Source organism: Cuculus canorus, chromosome 1, assembly GCF_017976375.1.
Source record: "Cuculus canorus isolate bCucCan1 chromosome 1, bCucCan1.pri, whole genome shotgun sequence".
Classification (NCBI taxonomy): domain Eukaryota; kingdom Metazoa; phylum Chordata; class Aves; order Cuculiformes; family Cuculidae; genus Cuculus; species Cuculus canorus.
The window spans coordinates 70,271,021-70,294,560 of NC_071401.1; the positions used below are offsets into that span (position 1 = coordinate 70,271,021).

The 23,540-nt window shown below is 41.8% G+C and overlaps 1 protein-coding gene across 2 annotated transcripts in view; it reads right to left on the minus strand.

The window, feature by feature from the left end:
• OCA2 (OCA2 melanosomal transmembrane protein) overlaps positions 1–15,521 on the minus strand; it is a 188,547-nt gene extending 173,026 nt beyond the window's left edge. Inside the window, exons 1-2 of one of the 2 annotated variants that reach the window (XM_054079259.1) lie at positions 15,454–15,483; positions 15,280–15,330 (exon numbers count right to left, since the gene is read on the minus strand). The gene's annotated coding sequence lies outside the window, so the exon portion shown is untranslated. Of the gene's footprint in view, positions 1–15,279 lie in introns of both variants that reach the window. The other variant, XM_009568932.2, reaches the window with a different exon arrangement.
• Positions 15,522–23,540: the final 8,019 nt, after the last annotated feature.

Genomic DNA, 23,540 nt, shown 5'->3' on the forward strand with positions numbered 1-23,540 from the left:
GCTCGGCTTGTGAGAGAGATTTTGTTACGAATAAAGGTTGCACAAATCCATGACTCCAAGGAGAAGGCTGAACTACACAGCCTCAGGGCCAGAAGGTCATAATCACGCAGAACTCTACAACCATCATGCTGGCAAGTCGACCTTATGAGCATGAACAGAGGAAAGGTGGGACAGGAAGGACACTAGGTCAGCCCCAATCAACAGCGGAAGAGGAGGTCTATGAATAGCAATGCTGCAGCTGATAGATTTCCATGTTCTGGCATTTTTCCCTGGACACAAGAGTGTTTCCTCCTCCCTCACCTGTGTCAGACACTCTTTTCTTTTCAGGTTGATGGGAATGTGATTACGAATAATTTTATTTAGGTATCACTGGGAAGAAGCTATTTCCAATACAGTACAGAAACAGAGCTTTCCTAGGACTGTAAAAAGGAAGAGCAAGAAAATTCCCAAAGTGACTAAGCAGTGTAAACATTCCAGCAACCCAGGATTGCTATAAGCATTTAAGAGGAGGAAGTAGAGCCACAGTCCAGCAGCTGCCACAAAGAGACAAGAGATGGGGTTTCTGTTCCCTATTCTACTATCTGTTTGAGGTTGTCTCAGGGCTAAGGTGTGCATTGTCTGCTGAGTAATATTTGTCCAATAAGTTTCATTCAGCAAAGCTGTAAATTATTTTGAGATTTTGAGGATGTGCATTTTAGTAGGAACAGTAACCACCTTCACTTGTCAAAAATGTTTTAACTATGGCTGAGAACACACTTGAATGTGTTTCCCTGAAAGGGGGACTCAGGGTATCCCATCTGTTCAGGTTAGCTTAAACAAACTACTCCTGGTGAGTGATTGCATTTGTTGGCACACACAGAAGACAGTGCATTCCTGGGCAGAAAGTTCACTGCACAGAAGGGTCATTAGTGAGCCCTTCTGTGAACCCCTCCAAGTCTCCAGAAGGTCTGCAGCAAGAATGCATCTCTGAAGCAGCTGCTTAAAGATCTGAAGGAAACTTGGCTGGAAGAATAGCCACATGATCCCCCAGTCCCTTAAGCATTTTTGGCTTTCAAACACGAAGTCCAACGTGACATTACAGCCTTATACAATCAAAACCTCACCATTGACCAACAGAGCAATGCGACATCATGACAGTTAAACAGAGGGAAGAAGGAAGACGTGCACCCAGCTTTCTCTTTCTTGCTGTATTCACATGCAAAGCTTTTTAGCATCTAACGGTTCAGATGGAAGAGAAAACTTCCCACAGTGACTCTGTCTGTTATGCCAGGCAGCATACTGGATGTGAGTATGTTGTCTTGAGCGTTTATGACCATGTTGTCTTGAGTATTTATGATCATTGTGCTCACCCTGTGTCCAGGCAGATCCATGGACACAGCAGCTCTGAGCTTTCAAAAAGTTTGGATTAGTTTGTTTCATCTCTGGCTCTAGCCCTCCATTATCATACTATCACTTTTGAAATCCTTACTGAAAAACCTCCCTGAAAAATATAATTTGCAGAGGGCTCGAAGAAACTATCACCTTCTTGTGCGACAATTGGCTCCACTTCGCTTTTGGTTTCTGTCTTTATATACTGGATATAACATTCTGTTTCCACTGTTTCCACTGTGGGGCACAGGTACAAATAAGAAGGAGGAAGGAGATAAAACTGTTGGACATGACATGACACTCACACTAATGACCCTTCTCCCTACCAAAAAGCTAGAAGAAGATACATTTACACTTACTCTGAATCCTCTTTTCACAGTCAAAGCAGTGGAAATGAATGCTAAGGTTGTTGAGAATAAGAACTATAATACTCAAAGAGGTAATTTGACCTATCTAACCTTCACAGCAATTTCGCTGGAATACAAGAATTTTCTTTACCCTGATACAATTTGGAAATCACACTAGTGGTCATTAGAAAGTAATAGACAGATATTAGATAATTTCATGCATCCCAAACTCTTTAATTTAATCATGGATTGTACTTCAGGAGACATATTATTCAAAGATATGTCTGAATTTCACATCAAACTGCAGGCATTTGTTTCTTTTATTTCATACAAGGTAATTGTTAAATTATAGAATATTGTGAGATAAAATAGCTTTCTTTTCATTTTTCTAAGCTCTGAAAAGCTACTTCACAACAGAAATAGTTCTAAATTAATAGACCAACAAAATATTCTAAACTATTACATTTCTCTGGCATCCAATTAGTCTGTATTTTAAAGCTAAATACCAGTTATTTGGAAGTAAATCAAGTGTCTCTGATGCTAAGTTGTACCTCAACTAATTTATTGCTTGGTAAAGTTCAAAAAGAATTATGCTTATTCCAGTCAACTTCTTTGAAAGTGTTTGTGAAATACTCGCCTTCACTGTTAAACATTTTTTTCTGATTTATGGGAGCTTAAAGCAGTCTATGGGTAGAGACAGAATAATGTTTTCAGAAAGAAAATGAAATATTTTCTTCTCTGTTTCACTAAAGTTAAAAAGTTCTGAGTTGATTTCTAGAACAGAGAATAAGTGGTTAAACAAAACCAATTCACGTGAAGAAGGGAAAAGATGCATATAATCCATGAACAACTGATAAACTTATGTAAACCATTTGTAAAACAATGCATAACTTTGTTTCTTTCAAAAGGTAAAGAGAACCAGTAACAGCTGCTTAGCCAAGTATTGCATTGGCTGGAACTGCTGTGAGAAATTCCCTTTGAAAATAACAGACACTTTTAGGTTAGGGTTATATGCCCCAAAATTATTGAGATACCTTTTACTTAATGGACAGCATTGTCATTTGGTTCTTTTACGATTATCAAATTTTTTTTAAGGCAGTCATCTGTGCCCATCCAGAGCAAGCGTCTCTGCAATGAGACCTACACAAATAATAGGTTTGCTAACACGGAATGCAGCCTCTTTACAGAAGATGATGCTAAATAACAAGGAGCCCTGGCCCTGCAAAATGCTCCAGCATTCAACAGACAAAGAAAGTCTATGGTGTCCTGCACCATGTAGCAAAAAGGACAAATGTAATTCCTGAAGGTGTAAGCCCAGATAGTGGGTAGGAATTGAGATTGTTATTTTCCCCCCAAGTAAGGATTTGTTACCCACCAGGAACTAGGTACAGTACCGGGGCTCTCCTTCTGGAAAGGAATTTAGAAGAAGGGAGGTAGTGCAGAAAAAATCCCACAATGAATATAATTTAAGGGCTACAGAAATGTCTTACTGCAAGAGAAATCAAAGCTAGTCAATGTGTCTAGTCTGAAAAAAAAAAAGAAAGGAGCAATGGCTCAGTTACGAGGCCATCCTCACAGAGGGAAAATATCTGGTATTAGAAGGCTTTTAAACTTAGTGGACAAGGCATGGCACAAACTGGTGGATGGAGCCAGGTAAATTAAAACAGGAAATATAGCACATTTTTAATTGCTTTTTTTTTCATTAAGTTGTCACATTGATTAATTACTGAAACAAACTACTGAGGACAGCAGCCTGGCAGTGTCTTATCAACTACAATTATCCCTGGGACATCTGTTTATACAAGGTGGTCTGTGCCCAGCACTCGGAAAACTGGCTGAGATATGATGTGTGATAAAAGTGTGAGTTAGAGTCAAGAGTCTCCCTCAAGCACCAAATCATTTGGCCTTAATTTTGCAGCTCAGGCCTCAGTATCAACAAAAATTTGATTTTTAGATCTGAGCTTTGCAGAACTTTGATAACAACCAGGGAAAATAAAAGTATTTATCACAGTAGAAAAAGTTGTTTCATAAATTCTTAATATGTTCCTTTTGGACTTATAAAATCTTTACTAGGCTTGGGTGGATGGAGGGTGATCAGGAAAGCATCTAGTTATTGAGATATTTTTGTACATTTTCATGCTTAAAAAGCAATGCTTCTGCCAGCAATTTTCATTAAACATTGTTATTTATAGACCCACTTCAGCAATGAAATAGGAAGCTGTAATCACTTTCTACATGCTTTGGCAGCCCTTGACATGGGAAGGATGTCTGAGAAGTACTGCATTCAGAGTATTTATTTTTCCTTTCTTAATTAAAAAAAGATAATAAAAAGCTGTCTTCAGAGCTTCTGTATAAAAGAGGAGAACTCATTATCTGAGAAACACAAAAAATGTAAAGAGGTCATTATGTTTTCGCAATGAAGATACCACATTTAGCCAGACATTGTATTGTAATTGGGTTTTCCAGAAGTAAGAACAGAAGACTCTCAAAACCAACCCTCCAAGGAAGGACAAAAAGTGACTCTGCTTTCGCTTTGAGCCCCTGTGGCCAAAGGGCTATCTCCAGGTCTTTGCTTCTCATGATTCCAGTCTTGGTGGAGCAGATCCCTCACTCACCCTTCAGAAATGGAAGCTTCCAACAGTTGAGTGTAGTGCCTGCAGCCTCCCCTCCTGGCCCTAAAGCTGCTGAACCTGCAGAAACACCTTCCAAAAGGCCATGCTAGAGAAAGGCTTACTAATGTGCTCCTCTTTTCACCCCAACTCTTCTTTCAAACCCGAAATACCTCAGCCCCTGCTTCTTCTTGGGAAGCTGCTAAAACAGATCCTTGCATGCAAGGGGAGCTCAGCAGGGTAAGCGGCACTCACAGACAATGGCTTTGGGCTGCTGCACTGCTGGAAAGGCAGCCTTGCTTCTCCAGGCAGGCTTCTGCCCCTCGGCACCTGCACCTGTGCTCATGTGCTTTCCTGTGGGACAAGCAGGGCCTGTCCAGCAGCCTTGTGGAGAGTGTCACTGACTCAGGCTGTTGTTTCAGTTCACTATGTGGTATAATAATTGATTCTGGAAAATGAACGTAGAGTGTTTTTTCTTCCATATAATGCTCAGAGTACGTAACTATGTGATATGCACCATAGAATAATTCAGGTGGAGATCTTCTAGTCCAAACCCTTCCAAACCCAAGGTTAATGCCAAAATGAATCCAGGTTTTAAATATTTCCCAGGATGAAGATTCCTCAGCCTCCCTCTGCCTGTTGCAGTGCTAACCCATTCTCAGCATGAGGAAAAACTTCTTACATGCAAGTAGGATTTTTCTTATTGTAGATTGTGTCTGTTGCCTTTTACCATGCACCTCTGAGAAGCGCCCTCCTCCATCTCCTCTATAAGGAGCCTAGGGAGGTGGTTGAGTCACCTTCCCTGGAGGTGTTTAAGGGATGGGTGGATGAAGTGCTGAGGGGCATGGTTTAGGGATTGTTAGGAATGGTTGGACTCAATGACCCAGTGGGTCCCTTCCAACCTAGTGATTCTATGATTCTATGATAACTGCCTTTGATTGCTAAAGACAACAATAATATCCCCACAAAGCCTTCTGTTTTCCAGACTCTCTCAAGAGAGACTGAGACCGCATACTCAAATGCCTGCACATCACACATTTTGTATCCCTGATACCTGGTGTGAGAAGTGAGATTTGACTGGCAAATGCAGCCTGAGGAAGCAAGGTTAAAATGAAGTCCTACCGGTCAGAATATGTCATGTCTGATCAGGGACAATAAATCATGGGTAGCCCCAACAAAACCTTTTAAAACACTCTGAAATCCTCAGATCTCCTATATCCAAACATTATGTCAATAGACCGTATCTCATCAAGAACTTGAAATTTGTAGTCATTTGAGATTAAAATGGTCTTAATACACAGCGGTATCGCAAGTCTAGCAGCAGCAACATTGCCTGTGGTCAGCCATGCAAAGAATAAAATATTCTCTTATAAATCGAAAGTTCATCTTGAGTACACTTGCTCCTATTTGCAGCAAGCACATAAGGCAGAGACAGCGGACTGCCAGTCCAGCAGCAGCCCTTTTCCTGCCTGTTCTAACCCAAGGGGCTCTGTATATAAAAAATAGTTCTGTGCTGTCAGAGGGGTTTGTAGGACTCAGGTCTTTTTTTTGCAGCTGATCAGAGAAAAAAAAAGGCTTATTGGGGACAATATCAGATTCCTTGTGCTGTTATCCACGAGAGACGAAGCACCTCCTGAACTTTTCGAAGCACCTCCTGAACCAGGCAAAGTAATTGGAGGACAAAATCACTGCTATTGTAACAACTAACAAGTAAAGTTAGTTAGTTACTGCCTCCTGACCCTCTAATACCTGAAGCTAGCAAAGGAGAAATCTCTAGCTGTGTAATAATAGTCTTCTCATGGGAATATACAGGCAAGTTATGGCTGCAAGCCTGGAAGAGTGGTCATGGTACACTGGCTGTGCCCGGAGAGCTTCCCTTCTGTCCTCACTGGGACCTCTGTGTCAGATTTGGAGATGGGTAACCACAGGGGCACCTGCTGAAAAACACCAGACACAGTCAGAGTCGCACAGTAGCTCTTCCTCCAATAATTTCTTGGATGTTTGTATCCTAAAGTTGCTTTATGAAAATGCTTTGGATGAATGGTTCCCATAAAATGAGAATAAATTTGTCTTGATGAAAGTCAGTGAGAAATATTTCCTTCTTTATATCTCTGGCAAAACATAAAACTACACACTTTTGAAATCAAAATTAAGCTGGCTGGGCTTCATAGTTTCAGATGACTTAGCTTCATAGCAGTTTCTACATGCATGCAAATGAACTGGTTCAGTATTATTTAATCTGGAGCATTTAAGTTAGTGAAGCTGAAGCACGTATGTTGTGCCAGAGTTGTGAATTAAGCCCACTAATTACCACAACAATGTCATAAGCAGTAAGATAAGAAAGAGATATAAAAACGTGCTATGAGTGGAGTGAGATACCTTTTACTTGATGTACGTCCAAGGCAAGAAAGGGGCCATGTAATGAAATCTAATGCACAGAAAATGTTAGTAGAAAGTGGTAGTCTCAGGGCATTATGACCAGCCAGCCTTTATAAAGGTACCCATTCTGAAGTTATAACCTTCATATAATTAGCATGTATAGGTACTAGAGTGCGTGTACACAACACAAAAGGTGTCCCATGCCAGCCAAAGACAAACAATCAAGAGAAACACTGCAAAAGTTTACTACTTACCTGCTGAGAAATTCCTTGAAAACAGAAGAAGGAGTATGTGAGAAGTGTATCCTGATACGTTAGGTCCATGCTCAAGCCCCAGACCAAAGTAGATGTGATTGTATATGAAGTTACTCTAGTTCTTTGACGGCCAGTTATCGTTTAGATTATTGAGAATGAGATTTTCTGGCCTCTAGAAAAAGCATCCAGTGTTCCGAGAAAGCATAATTTGCCTTGTAAGAAGTTTCAGAGACTTTGCTTTTCTATTAGGAGCTGCGACATCAACTGCATTTGAGTGCGTCACAGCCAGTCTAAGAGGGAAGCAAAAGTAGCTTTCAATGTGGCCAAAGAAAGATATTAGAGAACTGACCTAGTGAACACAATGTTTGTCCTAGGTTGGAAAAATGTCAGAAGACAGGAACAGAAGCACACTATGATATCTCATATATCGCCCTGCACTGACTCTATACATACATATACATATATATTTATATACACACACCCCAAATAGTAAAAAAAAAAGGCAAAAGTATTCTCCAAGATGTCTATGGCTACATCTCTGTTATGAATTGGTGTGACACAATAGGAACGAATCTTTAATGTGCAGGATCTTTGCTAAGGACCTAAAGCCCACACTATACACATCCCAGAAAGTTTTAGTGTGGACTAGCCCTAGTCTAGTCCTGTGGACTGAATGTCCATCAGCAGTTAAAGTGCATGTCTCAGTTTAATTTCATGCAAATGTAATCCAGTTTGTGCTCTCTGTGACTACTCCACCACATAAAACCAAAACACAGCACAGGGAGGTGGAGGAGGGATTTGATTCAGACATACCTGTCTGATTCATATTAAAATGCCCCCAGTAAGACTGGAATGGGCATCTACAGGTAGTCACATAAAACGGAGGAAAGGAAAATGTGTGCAAAAATTGGCACTCACATCCCAAAGAGAAAAGCTACAAAAAAAAATCTTACAGTTGTAAACATAATTTCTTTTGAACACGTGAACAACTGTCTTCAAGGATGGAATGAGGGAAGGCATCTTCCAGATCCAGATAAAACTGTCATAGATGGCATGAAAAAGTAATGGCTTAGTGGGGCTTAGGATCTAATAAGGATGATGCACAGAAAATATCAAGGAGAAAAAGAAGAAAATCTATTACCACTCAGTGCCTAAAAAAATCCTATTAGATTATTCATTGATATCAAAAACCATACTGTTCACTGAAATTACTCAGCTTCCCCCTTCAGGAGAAAAATATTAAATCATTGTACAATGCTGAGGAGGGAAGGATTGTTCCCTAACAGCCTGACAGTCCCTCTCTATGAAATGCTAACACATCAAGAGTGACTAAGGAAACAAACAAGGAACAACAGCCCTTAAATTCTTAAATCAAATAAAGGTAACAAAGGTTCTAATTGTAAGTGGTTATGTGTGAGTGCCTGTTATATCCACTTTCAAAGGAGATGCTTCTTTCAGTCTAAATTCACATTTACTTGTTTTAAAGTCCCTTAATTTCCTGTTTTTCAGTTTTACTCAGCAAGGAAAATTGCTTGAAGGCAAGCACAAGCACGATGCACTACTGCTACCCAAACTTACATATGCAACAAAAAGTCTGCAGCCTAACAAAAGAGTAAATACACAGTGACACAGGAAACTCTCCTTTCATTTTTGTCCTTAGTTGAAGTCAGGAACATAGAAGGGTTTGGAAAAACATTTCTTTGGCAAAACATGTACATTAGGTTATAAAACTCATTAGGGTAGAGGAACATCTTAGGCTGTGGGCTGTGGAGCTCTGCTGAAATGAGAACTGCTGCTGAAATGAGCACTGCTGCTGACATGCAGCAAGGTTAAGGTTAAGGTGCAGCTCAGAGAATCTATTCCTGGACAGCCAAGCCCAAGCTTGTGGATAAAAATTAAAGATGGGAGAACCAACGGGAACCTTGTGGTTGGTGTATACTACCTGCCACCTGATCAAGGAGAGACAACCGATGAAGACTTCTTCCTTCAGCTACAGGAGGCTTCACGCTCGCAAGCTCTCATCTTGCTCGGGGACTTCAACCACCCAGACATATGCTGCAGAAGTAGCACAGCAAGCTGTAGGCAACCCAGGAGACTCCTGGAGTGTATCAAAGGTAATTTCTTAGTCCAGCTGATAGAGATCTCCACCCAAGGAGAAGCTATACTGGACCTTATTGTCACCAATACAAGTGAACTCATCAGTGACGTTAGGATTCATGGCAGCCTGGGCTGCAGTGATCATGCACCGGTGGAGTTCAAGGTCCAGAAGGATATGGGACAGGTGAGGAATATAGTCAGGACACTAAATTTCAGGAAAGCAGACTTTCAGCTCTTCAAGGAATTACTCGGTAGGACCCCCTGGGATATGGTCCTCCCAGACAAGGGAGCCGTACAGACCTGGAAAATATTTAAGGAAGCTTTCCACAGGGCGCAAGAGCGCTCAGTCCCCGTATATAGAAAATCAGGCAGGAAAGGGAAGAGACCGGCATGGCTGAGTCGAGACCTGTTGGTTAAACTAAACAAGAAGAAGGAAATGCACAGGCAGTGCAAGCAGGGACAGGGAACCTGGAACATGTATAGAGTCGCTGCACGTTTGTGTAGGGGTGAAGTCAGGAAGGCCAAGGCGCAGCTGGAGCTGAACTTTGCAAGGAAATTAAAGACCAACAAGAAGGGCTTTTACAGGTACATCAATCGAAAGAGAAAGATCAAGGAGAATGTATCCCCACTGACGACTGGAAATGGGGATCATGTATCAACAGATGAGGAAAAGGCTGAGGTACTCAATAACTTTTTTGCCTCAGTCTTCACTGATAACCGCTCTCATTGCCCCTCCTGGGTCATGGAACAGCAAGATGGTGACCAAGGCTGTAGATGTTCTCCCACAGTAGAGGACGATCGGGTTCACAAACACTTGAGGAACTTGAACGCATATAAGTCCATGGGACCTGATGATATCCATCCCAGAGTCCTGAGGGAATCGGTAGATGTGGTTGCCAAGCCACTGTCTATGATATTTGAAAAGTCATGGCAATCAGGAGAAGTCCCTGGTGACTGGAAGAAAGGTATCGTTGTGCCCATTTTTAAAAAGGGTAGAAAAGATGACTGTGAGAACTACCAACCTGTCAGACTCACCTCTATGCCTGGGAAGATCATGGAAAAGACCCTCCTAGAAGCTATGCTAAAGCACAGGGAGGACAAAGAGGTGATTAATGACAGCCAGCATGGCTACACCAAGGGCAAGTCCTGTCTGACCAATTTGGTGGCTTTCTAGGATGGGGTAACCACAGCAGTGGACACAGGTAAACCGACGGATGTGATCTATCTCAACTTCTGTAAAGCCTTTGACACAGTCCCCCACTTCATCCTTCTCTCTGAATTGGAGAGATATGGATTTGATGGGTGGATGGTAAGGTGGATATGAAACTGTTTGGATGGTTGTATTCAGAGTAGTGGTCAATGTCTCAAAGTCCAGATGAATATCCGTGATGAGTGGTGTCCCTCAGGGGTCCGTATTGGCACCGGTGCTGTTTAATATCTTTATCAGTGATATTGACAGCGAGATTGAGTGCACCCTCATCAAGTTTGCAGATGGCACCAAGCTGAGTGGTGCAGTTGCCACACCAGAAGGACAGGATGCCATCCAGAAGGACCTGGACAGACTGGAGAAGTGGGCCTCCGAGAACCTCATGAGGTTCGACAAGGCCAAGTGTAAGGTCCTGCACCTGGGTCAGGGCAATCCCCGTTTTCAGTATGTGATGGGGAATGACGTGCTTGAGAGCAGCCCTGCAGAGAAGGACTTGGGGGTGCTGGTGGAGGAGAAGCTCGACATGAGCCAGCAATGTCCGCTTGCAGCCCAGCAGGCCAACCATATCCTGGGCTGCATCAAAAGAAGCGTGGCCAGCAGGTCAAGGGAGGGGATTCTGCCCCTCTATTTCTTTCTCATCTGGAATACCGTGTCCAGTTCTGGAATCCTCAATGTAAGAAGGATATGGAGCTGTTGGAAGGGGTCCAGAGGAGGGCTACAAGGATGATCAGAGGGCTGGAGCACCTCCCATACAAGGACAGGCTGAGAGAGTTGGGCCTATTCAGCCTGGAGAAGAGAAGGCTCCCAGGAAATCTTATAGCAACCTTCCAGTACCTGAAGGGGCTACAGGAAAGCTGGAGAGGGTCTATTTGTAAAGGCTTGTGGGGATAGGACCAGGAGAATGGGTATAAACTAGAGATTTAGACTGGACATTAGGAAGAATTTCTTCACTATGAGAGTGGTGAGACGCTGGCACAGGTTGCCCAGGGAGGTTGTGGCTGCCCCATCCCTGGAGGTGTACAAGGCCAGGTTGGACGGGGCCTTGGGCAGCCTGATCTAGTGGGATGTCCCTGCCCATGGCAGCAGGGTTGGAACTAGATGGTCTTTAAGGTCCCTTCCAACCCAAACTATTCTGTGATTCTACGATTCTATGATTCTATGATTCTATGATTCTATGATTCTATGCTTACAGACCAGCCATTCTAGTGTATCTCAGAGCTACCCTCCCTTGCCAAGAGTCCCATGTTCTGCCTTCCCTAGTCGCAAAGGATTTACAGCCTCTGGGCACGCAATGGTAGTTTTGTTCTCCATAGCCCTTTTTGGACTTCCATGGCTTGAACTTTTCCAGCCACCTTTTGAAACCGTGACAATGTCAAGTATTCACAAACTCCTGTTCCAAACAGCTACCAATCTGTGACACTACCTCACAAGTGATATGAGCGATATGTTATTTTTTATGTTTTCTCCTGGACAACTGGAGACATTCTGGTTAAAAGCAGACTGAAAGAGGGGTCCTAAAACATCAAAAAGACCAAGGACTCATTTGGAACACAGGTAAGCTGGATTAAAATCTCTGGTCCAATACTACACCTGAATGTCTCACCAGCCCAGCATTTGACCTGACTTTGGGAATTCTGCTGCCCATACTTTTTAGTACAAGCTGTTGGGGCAATATCAGTTTCTCAAACTGGTCAACTATACCAGTTTCTGTGTATCTCTTAGGTCAGGGAAAAAGAGACTTCATCAGGTTATTCACTTCCTGTGGGTTAGACACAGGTTGAAGTTTCTTTCTTGCCTGGAAGATCTGAAGCCACCCAAAGACCCACTGCAAAGGAAGGCACAGAATCAGGAACAGTCCAGGTTTAGAGGGACCTCTGGAGATCACCTAGTCCAGCTCCTGCTCAAATCAGGTCCGGTTTCAAAGTTAGATGAGGCAGATAATACACAAAGTTACTGTAAGTTCAGGTACCTAAAGTAGCCCAGCATTTGCGCCAAGTACTCTTTGAGTCCATGAACCCAATGTGAGAAAGGGATGGGCTCCCAGTAGCCAGTCGGTTACAGCTTCTGGGAGACACCAGCTTGGAGTTTTGTGTCTCCTGTAGCCAAGTTCATCAGCACATCCATTAGGCTCTCCTTCAGGGATTCTTCACCTGTCTCTTATTCCCAAATTCTTTTTTTTTTCATCTAAATACCAACGGTAAATGCTTTGAAGTGTCATAGTTTCTGAGGAACAGAAGCCTATTTACCTACACTGGAAGTGTTTAGGCAGAACTGAGTATATCACTATCAATCCATAAGGTCAGTTTTCAAAGCTAATATAGGTCCTTGTCTAAACAAGGCACCACTGAAAATATTATCTTCTACCCCATCCCCACAAACCACCAGCTGAAACCACCACGGGCCGCAGCCCACCCAGAAGGATGTTTGCTTAAAACAAGTCAGTGATGCCTGTAGGAAATCATACCAGGCGAGGGCCAGAGCCTGGCACACATGACAGCAGCAAGAGCATTTGGCTGATGCTTGCCTCTCAGCTGACCAGCCTGACCATTATGTAAAATTCCTCAGAAGTCAACGAGACATTCCAGGTTAGACACAGACAGCCTGAGGAGCAGCTGGATGTAAAACTCACTGCAGGAGGAGATGGGGATTAATGAATACAACCCCTCACTTCTCCACACCCCTACACCAATCCGCCGTGATTCCCTGCTTTACCAGAGTCTCTCTCAAGCTGTCACATGAAGGGTCACCCGTGGGCAGAGAGTTCATCAGGTTCCAGCTCAAATAAAAGATGACTGTACACTACTGGCTATAGTTTAGCACTTTCTCTCCTGTGCTTAGTGTAGTGCACCAGGAAAAATCATTTCAGTGGGAAATTGCATCTGCAGGGTGAAACACCTACTTATAAATTAAATTAGCCCTATTTGATGCACTATGAACTATTAAAGTACATTTAGCAAGAGCATGCAAGCACAAGACTGTCAGTTTTGAAAAAATGTATTAGAAGTTACAGAAGTAAAAGTAAAACACTGGCACAAAAAAAAAAACTAAGGCACTTGCTTTCAGTGGTGTGTAACAGACTGAGCTCATTGTTGAAAAAGTCAGGTCCTTGACTGAATCTTGAGCAATGTTTGGGGGCATTTAGGACTCTCCCAGTTAGTTTACTTGTGCCTGTTAGTGAGTTCAGCTCCCTCATTTCCTACAGAAGTGCTGCTAAATTGTCTCTGCCACTCCCTCACCAGTTTTCAGGAGCTTTAGCTTTGAGACTCACATCTGTCTCATCTGTGTATATTGCAAGGCTTACTTGGAGGTTTTTCCAGTCATATTTTTATTCAAAGCCCTATAATTAGCCCACTGACCATTACGACTGCCAGGTAAAACTCTCCCTGCTACTGATGAGATAGAGCAAGGAAATTTAAATACTTACGAAAGTGCATTGTGTCTTTGAAAAGGTAAAAGAAAACATATTGCCAGAGCTACCAAACAGGTAGAAACTATTCTTTCTTTAGCATTATTTAACACACTTTCTGAAGGGAAAATCGTATTTGTTCCTTGACAGCAGTTTCACACGTCCACAAGCCTAAATACTCCTTCTGTTTCTACTCAAACAGCATTCCCAGAGGCTTGTGGTGAGGAATCGTTTAGATTTAGCTATAGGAAAAGCCCATAACTTACACAAATCCTCTCATTAACTCACCAGGATCTGCTCAGCCCTAGATTTCAGCAATTCCGTCATCCATGATTTCCCTTCTTTGTTTCAGTGATGTTTGAGACTAACTCATGGTGACCTGCTTAACTCGGAAGAAAGCATGTGGATGCTTCAAGAGAGAACTGATGAGGTCCAAATTAACCTCCTGCCAAAAGATCAAATTCTGCGTTGAAAGCTAAGTTTTTGGTGACAATTCCTGGAGCTGCCCTCATAAAGCTACCAGGAATTCTGATGACAGCTTGTGAGACGACCAGCTGCTTTTTTGAGGGCTTAGGCGGCAAATAAGTTTCTGTTTTAAATCTATGACTGTACGAAAAAATGCAAAAAGATTCCTACACATCAGCTGAACCATATCTCTTGAAAGTTGCAGCTCTTCAGAATGCTTTAAACGAATAATAGATTTTATTGTCAAAAACATATATATGAATATTTGCCATAAAAATTATGTAGCTCTGTTGAAGTGACTAATCCCCTTACCTCTTGCCTTAAGATTTACTGGAAAACAAACTTTCACAGCTAATTTGTAAATTCTTTAAGTTCTCAGGAAGCGGGACAGTTTCACCCTCTTCCTTCTGCAGCAGGAGCAGAGCTGAGCAGAACAGACCAGCCCATTGTTGGTCTGCAGACCGCTTTTTTTCTGACACACTACTCCAGCAAGATGACTGGAAAAATCACAACAGCATGTTACAAATACAGACAACATGAGTAAAATCCATGAAAAGGAATGCTTCAGAAAAGTAACGAGAGTATATACCAACTTCATTCATTTTTTATTAAATCATTTGAGTTTGGAGACGCATTCAGACCATGACATCAACATATTATCTTGACACACAGACCTAAACATAATTATTTTTTTTTTAAATAAAAAGACCATCCATCCCAAAAAGTAAGCCTGAACTACTTCCCTTACACATAAACAGAATGAGTGGCAAAAAATACACATTAAAAGTTGAAGTAAGTTTAAGTTTAAAGAATCTACAATTTGAAGAATGTTGAAACAGTCTTTTAAATATTTAACGTTCTGGGAAAGGTTAATTTTTGAGACAATGTAAAGGTAAAAGGAAATGTAACAAGAAAAAACCACTGAATTTTATAACAGATACTCAATGTACCTCACTGATATTATACAGTGCTGAATGCTCAGGTACTTATAAATGTTGTTGAGAGACCCTGCACTATTTGCAAAGCTTAACAGACTTTTTATGCATATTAATTTTTCACACATATTAAAACTCTGCCTCTCAATATAACAGACCTGCATTATACTATTCTAGAAATCATTTCTTGTAAAAAAAAAATTAAATTTTACCTGCTTTTTTGAAGAATTCCTGGAGCAGTTCTTTTGTTTGGAAATAAAAACCTCCAAAATAAAAAAAAAAAAAAAAAGGTGCACAGATGTTCAAAAATAAATTACTTGGATCAGCGGAGAGAGCTGCAAGTTGCCCGGTGCTTTCTGAATAGAGAGTTTATTTGGGTAAATTACTTTGTTGCTGTGGAATTCAGCTCAGTTCTTTGTAGTAAGCATCTCTGGATGAGGAGAGAGTGACATTGCATCTTGTGCACACTCATAAATGAAGCAGGAATTCCCAGATTTGCCATCATGTGATTTCAGTGAGAAACTAGCACTTGACTTGCTCCCGGCACCCCTTACTCCCTGCCCAAACACAGTTCTTCCAAAGCCTGGGATGATTGTAACAAGTGGCAAAAAGGGAAAGAGTACACAGATCACGATTAGCTTCACTGAGCAGACACTTCATGTGCTGCCCGGACTTTAAGCAGGAAGCAGGAGGAGAACAGAGCAAAAGTACAATTATTCGACTGTCACAGAAGTTATAAAAGAGCAGATTTAACAGTTCTTGCTATGAAAAACTGGCCGTATTTGAAAGGAGGGGAATTCACTTTTTCTGCCATTAGAAAGTACTAATCCTGACGAACAGTCGTTCTTATTCCTTACACTGGAATTTCAGTTTTACGAATTACACAATAATTGCAGTACTCAATGCAATGTCAATTAAACACCACAGCAGCCCAAATCTTTTTGCCTGTGCCAGACAAAAGCTGATAAAAGATAATATCATCTAAACTCCCCATACGGTATATGCCATTCGAAGAAACAGGTGCTACATTCGTATCATAAATACAAGCAGAATAACACAAAGGAAAATAATACAAAACTCGTTCTTCACAAAGAGAATGATGCTATTGGTATTTTGCCTTGAAAAACTGCATCTAATTAAGCCGTACTGATGGCTTCTTGTGCGCCCTCCTAAAGAAGTAATTATTCTTGAAAGATGAGTAACCATTTTTGACCTTCTAAAATTCAAGACAGAGACGAACGCTTCAAGCTCCCTTAGGATTGTCCCTAAGGTCATCAACAGTTATCGTCAATGTTCTGATTTGGTTTACATCATGAATGTACATCCATTGACTGTCTCTTTTCTTTCTGCTGGGACGAGGCTCTTACTACACAAGTATTGTGAGGAAATGTGATAAGGTGGCCCATTGTGCAATTGCTATTAAATTGTTGCAGTTGTGCTGTTACTGGAGGTACTTACTTGTCCAAAAGTGTGTTTTTCAAAACTTCCCTGCCACCTCCAGGCTGAAGTGCACATGTAATGGCTGCTCTTTTATTGCAAAATAAGTTCTAGTTTAATCTGTCTACAAACACCAAGGTGACAATAGGTTAGGCTGTAGGAAGTTATTTACATCCCTGTAACTAAAAAAGTGCCTGGTCATGTTCTGTGAACGCAAATCTATTTATATCTACCCCCAATATCACAGACCTGCCAGCTTTTTAATCACAGAAAAGTTAATTTCCATGGGAATATTAATTTCTATATAGATTATAAACATACAGGTGTCCTCCCATCCAATTTTATGCAGCAAGGGAATCTAGTTCTCCTTTTGAATATCATTCTGATGTATTAAGATTAATTATTCACCTCTAACTTTATAATACTTTATTTATGTTTCTATTGTTTATTTTAGCTACTAAGACATTGCTTATCTGCATGGTAATTGTAGGATTTAAAGAGGGATGCAGGCTACTCTGTTTGTCATAGGAGTTCACCAATCACTCATCACCTCATTTGAACTGCCTTGTCATTAAGATTGATGCTACATCACTGAGACAGCCATATTAACGGTGGAATGCCAGGCAGAAACCCGGGAAGTTGAAAGAAATATTTCCTGTGTTTATATTTTAAATAAGCAACTTCATGCACTCTAGTGAAATGGGAAATTAAAGTCATGCTTTTTCATCTATTTCCTATAAGCCTTTAACTGGAGTCCAAGCGATAGAAGTGAGGGTATTTCCTGGTAGATATAGAACTAACCTAAAATCTGCATATCAATTTGCGACAACTTGGAGGCCACTGCATACACGAGCTGATGCCATGGGCTCACTGTGCTCTGTCAGCCTTTCTGAAACTGCCGACACCACTGGACTGGAAGGAGCAGTGGCTTTTCCCTCCCAGGTTATAAAGAGCCTGGAGGAGTCCAGTTTAGCCAGAGAAGTGTACTGAAGAGATTAACTGAAGTGATTCTAAGCTGTCTGCATTAGCACAAGAAAGTTACCCAGCATCAAAACCAGGAGATAAGGTATCTTTAAGGAAAGCAGATAAAGGCGAAATCAACCCCTTATGGCAGAAAGGGGTTTCAGAAGTAGGTTACCTGCAGATCCTGTGCAAACTGCAGCTGAGCAGACCTGAAAGACTCCACTGTTCAGAAGGAGAAGACATCAGATGCACTTCAGCAGCCTTAATTGTGTCCTGAGAAACTGAGGCTGATGTCTGAGCACAGCGAGAAAGAATAGGGAAGTGCATCTAGGATATATTATTATTTTCCCAGATCTGCAAAGCAAGGGCAATAGGAATGTAGCAAAAGCACAGGGAACCAGGCAAGGCTTGCCTCCCAAAGCCATGCAAACCAGGACATGTAGGGCCAGCATCCAGATGGGTCTTGACCAAAGCTGTGGCACAACAGAAACACCAAGCATGAGAATGGCTGTGTGGGTTACAGAAATGCAGGTATCAATGCGAAGGTTGGAGTATAAAGCGGGTGGAAGTCTGACAAGGCTAAATCAGGAAAGTGAAGTTGTTTAAAAAGTCTCTTCTTATCAGGACAATCAAAGGATGGCTGAGGGAAAGCGGCAAAGAGAAAAATACAACCAGTGGATAGCTGGGGAAGACAGGCTCACAAATTAACTTTGGAGAGCTGAGAGCTAGGCCATGTTCACAAGAAAATCCAAATGAACAAACACTGAAAGGCTGGAGGAAGCTCACGCCATCAGGAGTGAACAGGACACTGAAGAATACTCAGTTATTTTGCTTCCTTAATTCTATCAGTAAATTAAGGAAAAAACAGCAGCAAGACTCACACGACTGCACTAGGGAACGCGGTGCTTAGCGTACACCTCAGGTCTCTGAAAACAATGCATCCAGCATGCTGCTGATGAACTACATAGAAGACCATACCTTTTGCTTGCAGAAGAATCTGCAATGGGAAGAAAAACAGAAGAAAAAAAATACTAGTAAATTTTAAGATCACATCTAGAACACAATTGCAGACAACACTGTGATTTTGTTCCATTCGACTTAGGATTTCATATCCATGAGTCTGTACAGTAAAGCTAACTGAGGTCTGGACTCAAACATAATTTTTCTAATACTTAGTTTTTAAACTTTTCAGCTTCTACAAATTAATACTGACCAGAGCTGGGTGGCAAACTAGGTGTGGTTTTAGTTTCATTATCTGGAGCTTTTTAGAGCAAAATTATAGTTTCCAACATATCCTGTGAAGGTTTTCATGGACAAAATTACCATGCATCTCTGTTTTTCAAGTTAAGGTAAATAAATAAATATATAAATAAATAAGATCATAGCCCAGGTGTGCTAAACAAGTTCCAGCTGTAGAGGTGAATAAACACTTGTTTCCCAGTAGGGAACAACATTCCTGCAAGCAAGCTGACTGCTGTGAGAAACTCACGGTAGCTCAGACCAACAGAGAGGGGCTTTCACATTCCTGACAGACTTTCCAGGCAGGAGAGTGCTGCCTGCTCAGCTCTGGGGGCTGGAAGCACAGGAGGGCAGCAGGAAGCCTGCTCATGGTGTTCTCCACCCATGGAAGGAGCACCTCCTCCACCCACCACCTCATTCACTCTCACTGTGCTGCTATTGCCATGTGAAAACTGGGTGTCTAGACTAACCACTCTCCTACAGTTTAAATAAAATATTTTTTTTGTTCATCTGTAATGAACAAATCATCCCAGCCTAAAGTAGGAAAGGGTCCATTATGGTAAATTTCAGGTGTCTACATGAAAGCCACAGGTCTAAACTTCCTTTTGTGTTTCCTGGAGATGATAAATGCAGTCAGCAGAGTCTAAGAAAGGGACATCCAGACCACAGCCAAGTGTCCACTTCAGGATGAGGTTTAAAACTCTCCAGACTGTGTCTGAGCTGTTTTGTCTCCTTCTTTCTCCTCCAGTTATCATTTTTCTACTTGTATGCTCCTAGCTCTTCTTCTTGTTTCCCACCCATGTAAAGGTCTGTCTGCAATAGAAAAGAAGTCCAGAGGTGTGAAGGATGATGAGAGGAGTGGAAGCAAGCAGAACTGGTGAAATCATGGGGCAGAATAGTCCATTTGCTCAACACCAACTTGAAATACTAATAGGATAACTTTTTTCAGAAGTGAAAGTAGAAAGTTAATTCATATGGAGGGTGTTAATACCTAGTCTATAGTTCATGCTTGCAAACTGTCCAGCTGTAATGATTGTGACAAGTGGCTGTCATCTCCTGCAGTTACTGAAAAGGAACTCTACAGTTTTTCCAGCAACGCTGCCTGCTCAGTGACAAGTTAAGATTTGGATGTTGATTTGCCAGTCAAGGAGCCTGTGCTGATATATACCAGAGTTAAAGAAAACTAAATCAGTTAACCAGTCAACATCAAAGATTCATCTTATGGATCACATGGAAACAAGTAGTCATTCCAAGCAGGGCTGCAGCAAGGAAAACCAGAAGAAATCCATCTCCAGCAGCCAAACCTGAGATCTTTTTCGTTCAGGGTGAGGCTAAGATAGTAGTGGTGGTCTTCTCATTCAGTCCCTGGTGATATCAAACAAACATTCCATGGACTCTTCTCTCAGAGGTCTCTTAAATGTTTCACATCAAGCTACAGTTTTTATCACGCTGGCTAGCGTGATAAAGGAAGAGCAGAGCATCCATGAACTTTCGATACTTGCTCACAGCATGCTGTGGGCAAGGAGGTGGGCGTTCAGCCCAGCCTTGTTGTCTGTGCCTGGATCCACTGCGAAAGGCTCCACGCACCAGATCATGGGATACGGTTGGGGAAGAATGCATATTATAATGGTACCCTTTCAGCTCTGCGCCCTGAAAGGTGGCATTCACTGCCTGCCTGAAATTATTCCTGCTTTCAGCCATTGACCCTGGCCATCTCAGCTGTGCCACATGCCAAACGCTGTCAATCTTTGCAGGCCAGGGAGCTCATGGGCATCTGTACCATGTTTCAGGCATCCAAAGAAAGAAAAGCAGCATGCAGGAGATACACAGAGTGCTATTAGGACCGTTACGTGACTCTCTGTTTAAGGGGATGTAATTACAAGAGCAAACACCCTTGTATGCATTGAGCACGTACGTCAAAACAGCATGAGACTACTCATTATACAAGAGGACCTTCGTGTTCAAAGGTCATACCATATCCTTAGGGTTAATCATAACTCAGCTGAGGCAATGACAAAGATAAACCTTTATCTGTGCAGTTATCTTGTCTACATAGAGAAACAAGTACAGAATGGATCCAAACTCTACAGCCCTCTGCACCTATGCCAGTCTCCACACCTATTCCAGAGTAATATGCCACCTCTCCGCCACCTCTCTGATTCTCCACCCTGCACTGGTCTGAAGTGGAGCGAGAGAGATAAGTACTGCAGGATAGTTATGCAGCTGTCCATGCAGACTCAGTCTTAAATAGGGTTACGGACTTATTATTTCTGTGTGTGAGGCAGAGCAGAGGATATGGAGAAGATGTGAAACTAATTTGTTTAAACGGGGAAGTTTTCTGAATTTTTCATAAAAGAAGGTATTTGATTGCTATGATTTTTCAACAAAGTTTAAGTGGTTCAGAAGGTTTTTTTTATTCCCACCAGAATTACATAGTCCTCTACCATTTTTTGCCATATATTTGCATAATTAATGATAATACATAATGATAATTAATGATACATACATGCTCTACATACAATTCTGCTAGGAAAGTTCTAACATCTTCTAACATGTGCAAGTCCCATTTCACAGAATCTGTCACGTTAGTCTGGTTGAGCAAAAACATCTCCACTGCTGCAGGGCTGAACTCAACATTTTCCAAACTGGTGAAGATCATTTTCTTTCCAGGCCCTTTAAAGCATAGCTGGCTCCCATAAGCTCACCTATAAGAAATCTCACCATAAATCCTCATCTCCGCGTCAGACTTGAATGGAGGAGAAGCATATTTTACAAGACAACGTTTCATCTCACATCCTGGGTTTTTTTCATGATCTTTTACTCTCCATGGAAAAGGAGTGTTTATGGGAATGTTGGAGATGACTCACATTAACATCAACACAGCTGTTTAAAGGTTCAGCTCCAGTAATTCCCAATGGCTTTTTTTTTCAGCTTCTCCTTTTCTATCATCTTTTTCACTATTTTTTTGTGCTGGCCACAAATTTCAAGTGGTAACTCGTCATGGGTGGTCTGAGCTTTCCACTTTAAAGGCATTGTCAGCTTAGAGGGTTGGAAGTCCAGTTTCAAGGCTTTTAGTGTTGGATCAAAAATGCAATAGCCCCACGGCATGGATAGCTAAATGTTATGTAGGCTCATTCTACCACTTCAAACTCAGATGATTACGGTGATGGGTGAAGTAGATGTTACCAAGCTCAGTATAAGGTTAGTTATCATCCTTATGAAGCTGATCCAAAAGGTCCAGTATTCTACAGCAGAAAACTGCACGACCATAATGACTGATGAACAATTTAGTAAAAACTCTATTCACTTATGTAACTCCAACAGACCAAAAGCTATACTATAAGGAAATCAGCTCTACACCATCACCAGGAGCACCTTTCACGGATCACAGCCAACCTTGTGTTTCTGAGTTACATTCAAATGCTCATCTCTGAAGGATGGATCTCATCACACAGGGTGCTGAGGACTGCTCAGCGTTGGCAATCTGAAGTCCATACTGGTGCTAGGAAATCATCATTTTGGTTAATGACAATTGATAACTCACCAGATGAAAGACCTCCATCATGTCAAAATCTAACCCCCACATAGTATCCCCCCTTCTCAGAGCAGCTCATCACTCCCAAGGTGGCTTTTCAGGCTAGTTAATGTTTAACTCAGAGAAGGTACCTTGCAACCTCTCCCAACACAGCAGGTTACGATGCTATTATTAGGAGCTGCCGTCTTCATCAGGCAGCAGAGAAGTTACTGAAAACTCATTCAATTACCCCAAGAAGAGCCACATCGGTAAATGCATGCTGAGTAGTTGCAATTCACTTCTTTCCTAAAAGCAGCAGGAAAGATGGACCTAGGCTCTGATGGGTAGAGGGGGCACTCACTACTCCTGCAAACACTACTACCTCAGAGGAGTTTTGAAACCAGAAAGTAACCTGAATCCCCCAGAGGTACTACAGAGCAGTTGTTTTAACATCACCCGTAAGGCCTTAGCAGCAATTTCCACCACTCTGTAAGAGATGAGATGGTAATAGAAGATGAAGATGAAGGTGATGAGAAGCTTGTATCACTCCCAAATGGAAGAAAACAACTTGTACAGTTTAATCTTTCAGATTAAACAGCCTGCAAGCAAGTTCTAGCCAGGGATTTTGCCCTCCCCACTTCTGACTTCAAAGCTTTGCATAAATGGATATCCCAAAACCACGCTTTGAGCATGTGAGTCATTTCTGTAGCCAGCTACTGTAAAGCAATATTTGTTCAAACTACTTTCCATTAGTTGACTCTACATTCTCTAACTCTTACATCTTTGGAAAGCAATTCCCAGACCAACATTGGCCTGCATATAGACATAAGGTCAATCCTACTTGCATTTCTTGGACGTGGTTACGCCAACCACATCCTTCCCAACTCTTGTGACAGTGTGAAGCAAGCAAGCATGGTGACATTTTGCTTACTCTTTCCTCCTCCCACTCAGCGTTTACTGCTTTTAAGGCTGCTTTCATGGACATAGCAACACACATTTTACCAGACCTGTGACCATCGGTTCTGTTTGTCCATGCTCCCTTTTCAGGACAGCAGCCTTTTCTTGGTGGGATGAGCCAATCCTCTGCAGTGCATCACCTGGCAAGTATGAAGCCTTGGCTTCATCAAATAAATGTGTGTAGCACTCCTACCTAAGCACTAAAAGATCACTTTTATCATTGTAGCCTACATGTTTAAATAGTTTTTCTGTACCACACATGAACTTTGATCTCCTGACTCCCAGTCCTGTGCCTTAACCACACAGAAAGTTTGAAAGTCTCCCACAGGGTTCTCCTCCCTTGGTCATGTCTCTACACGGGTA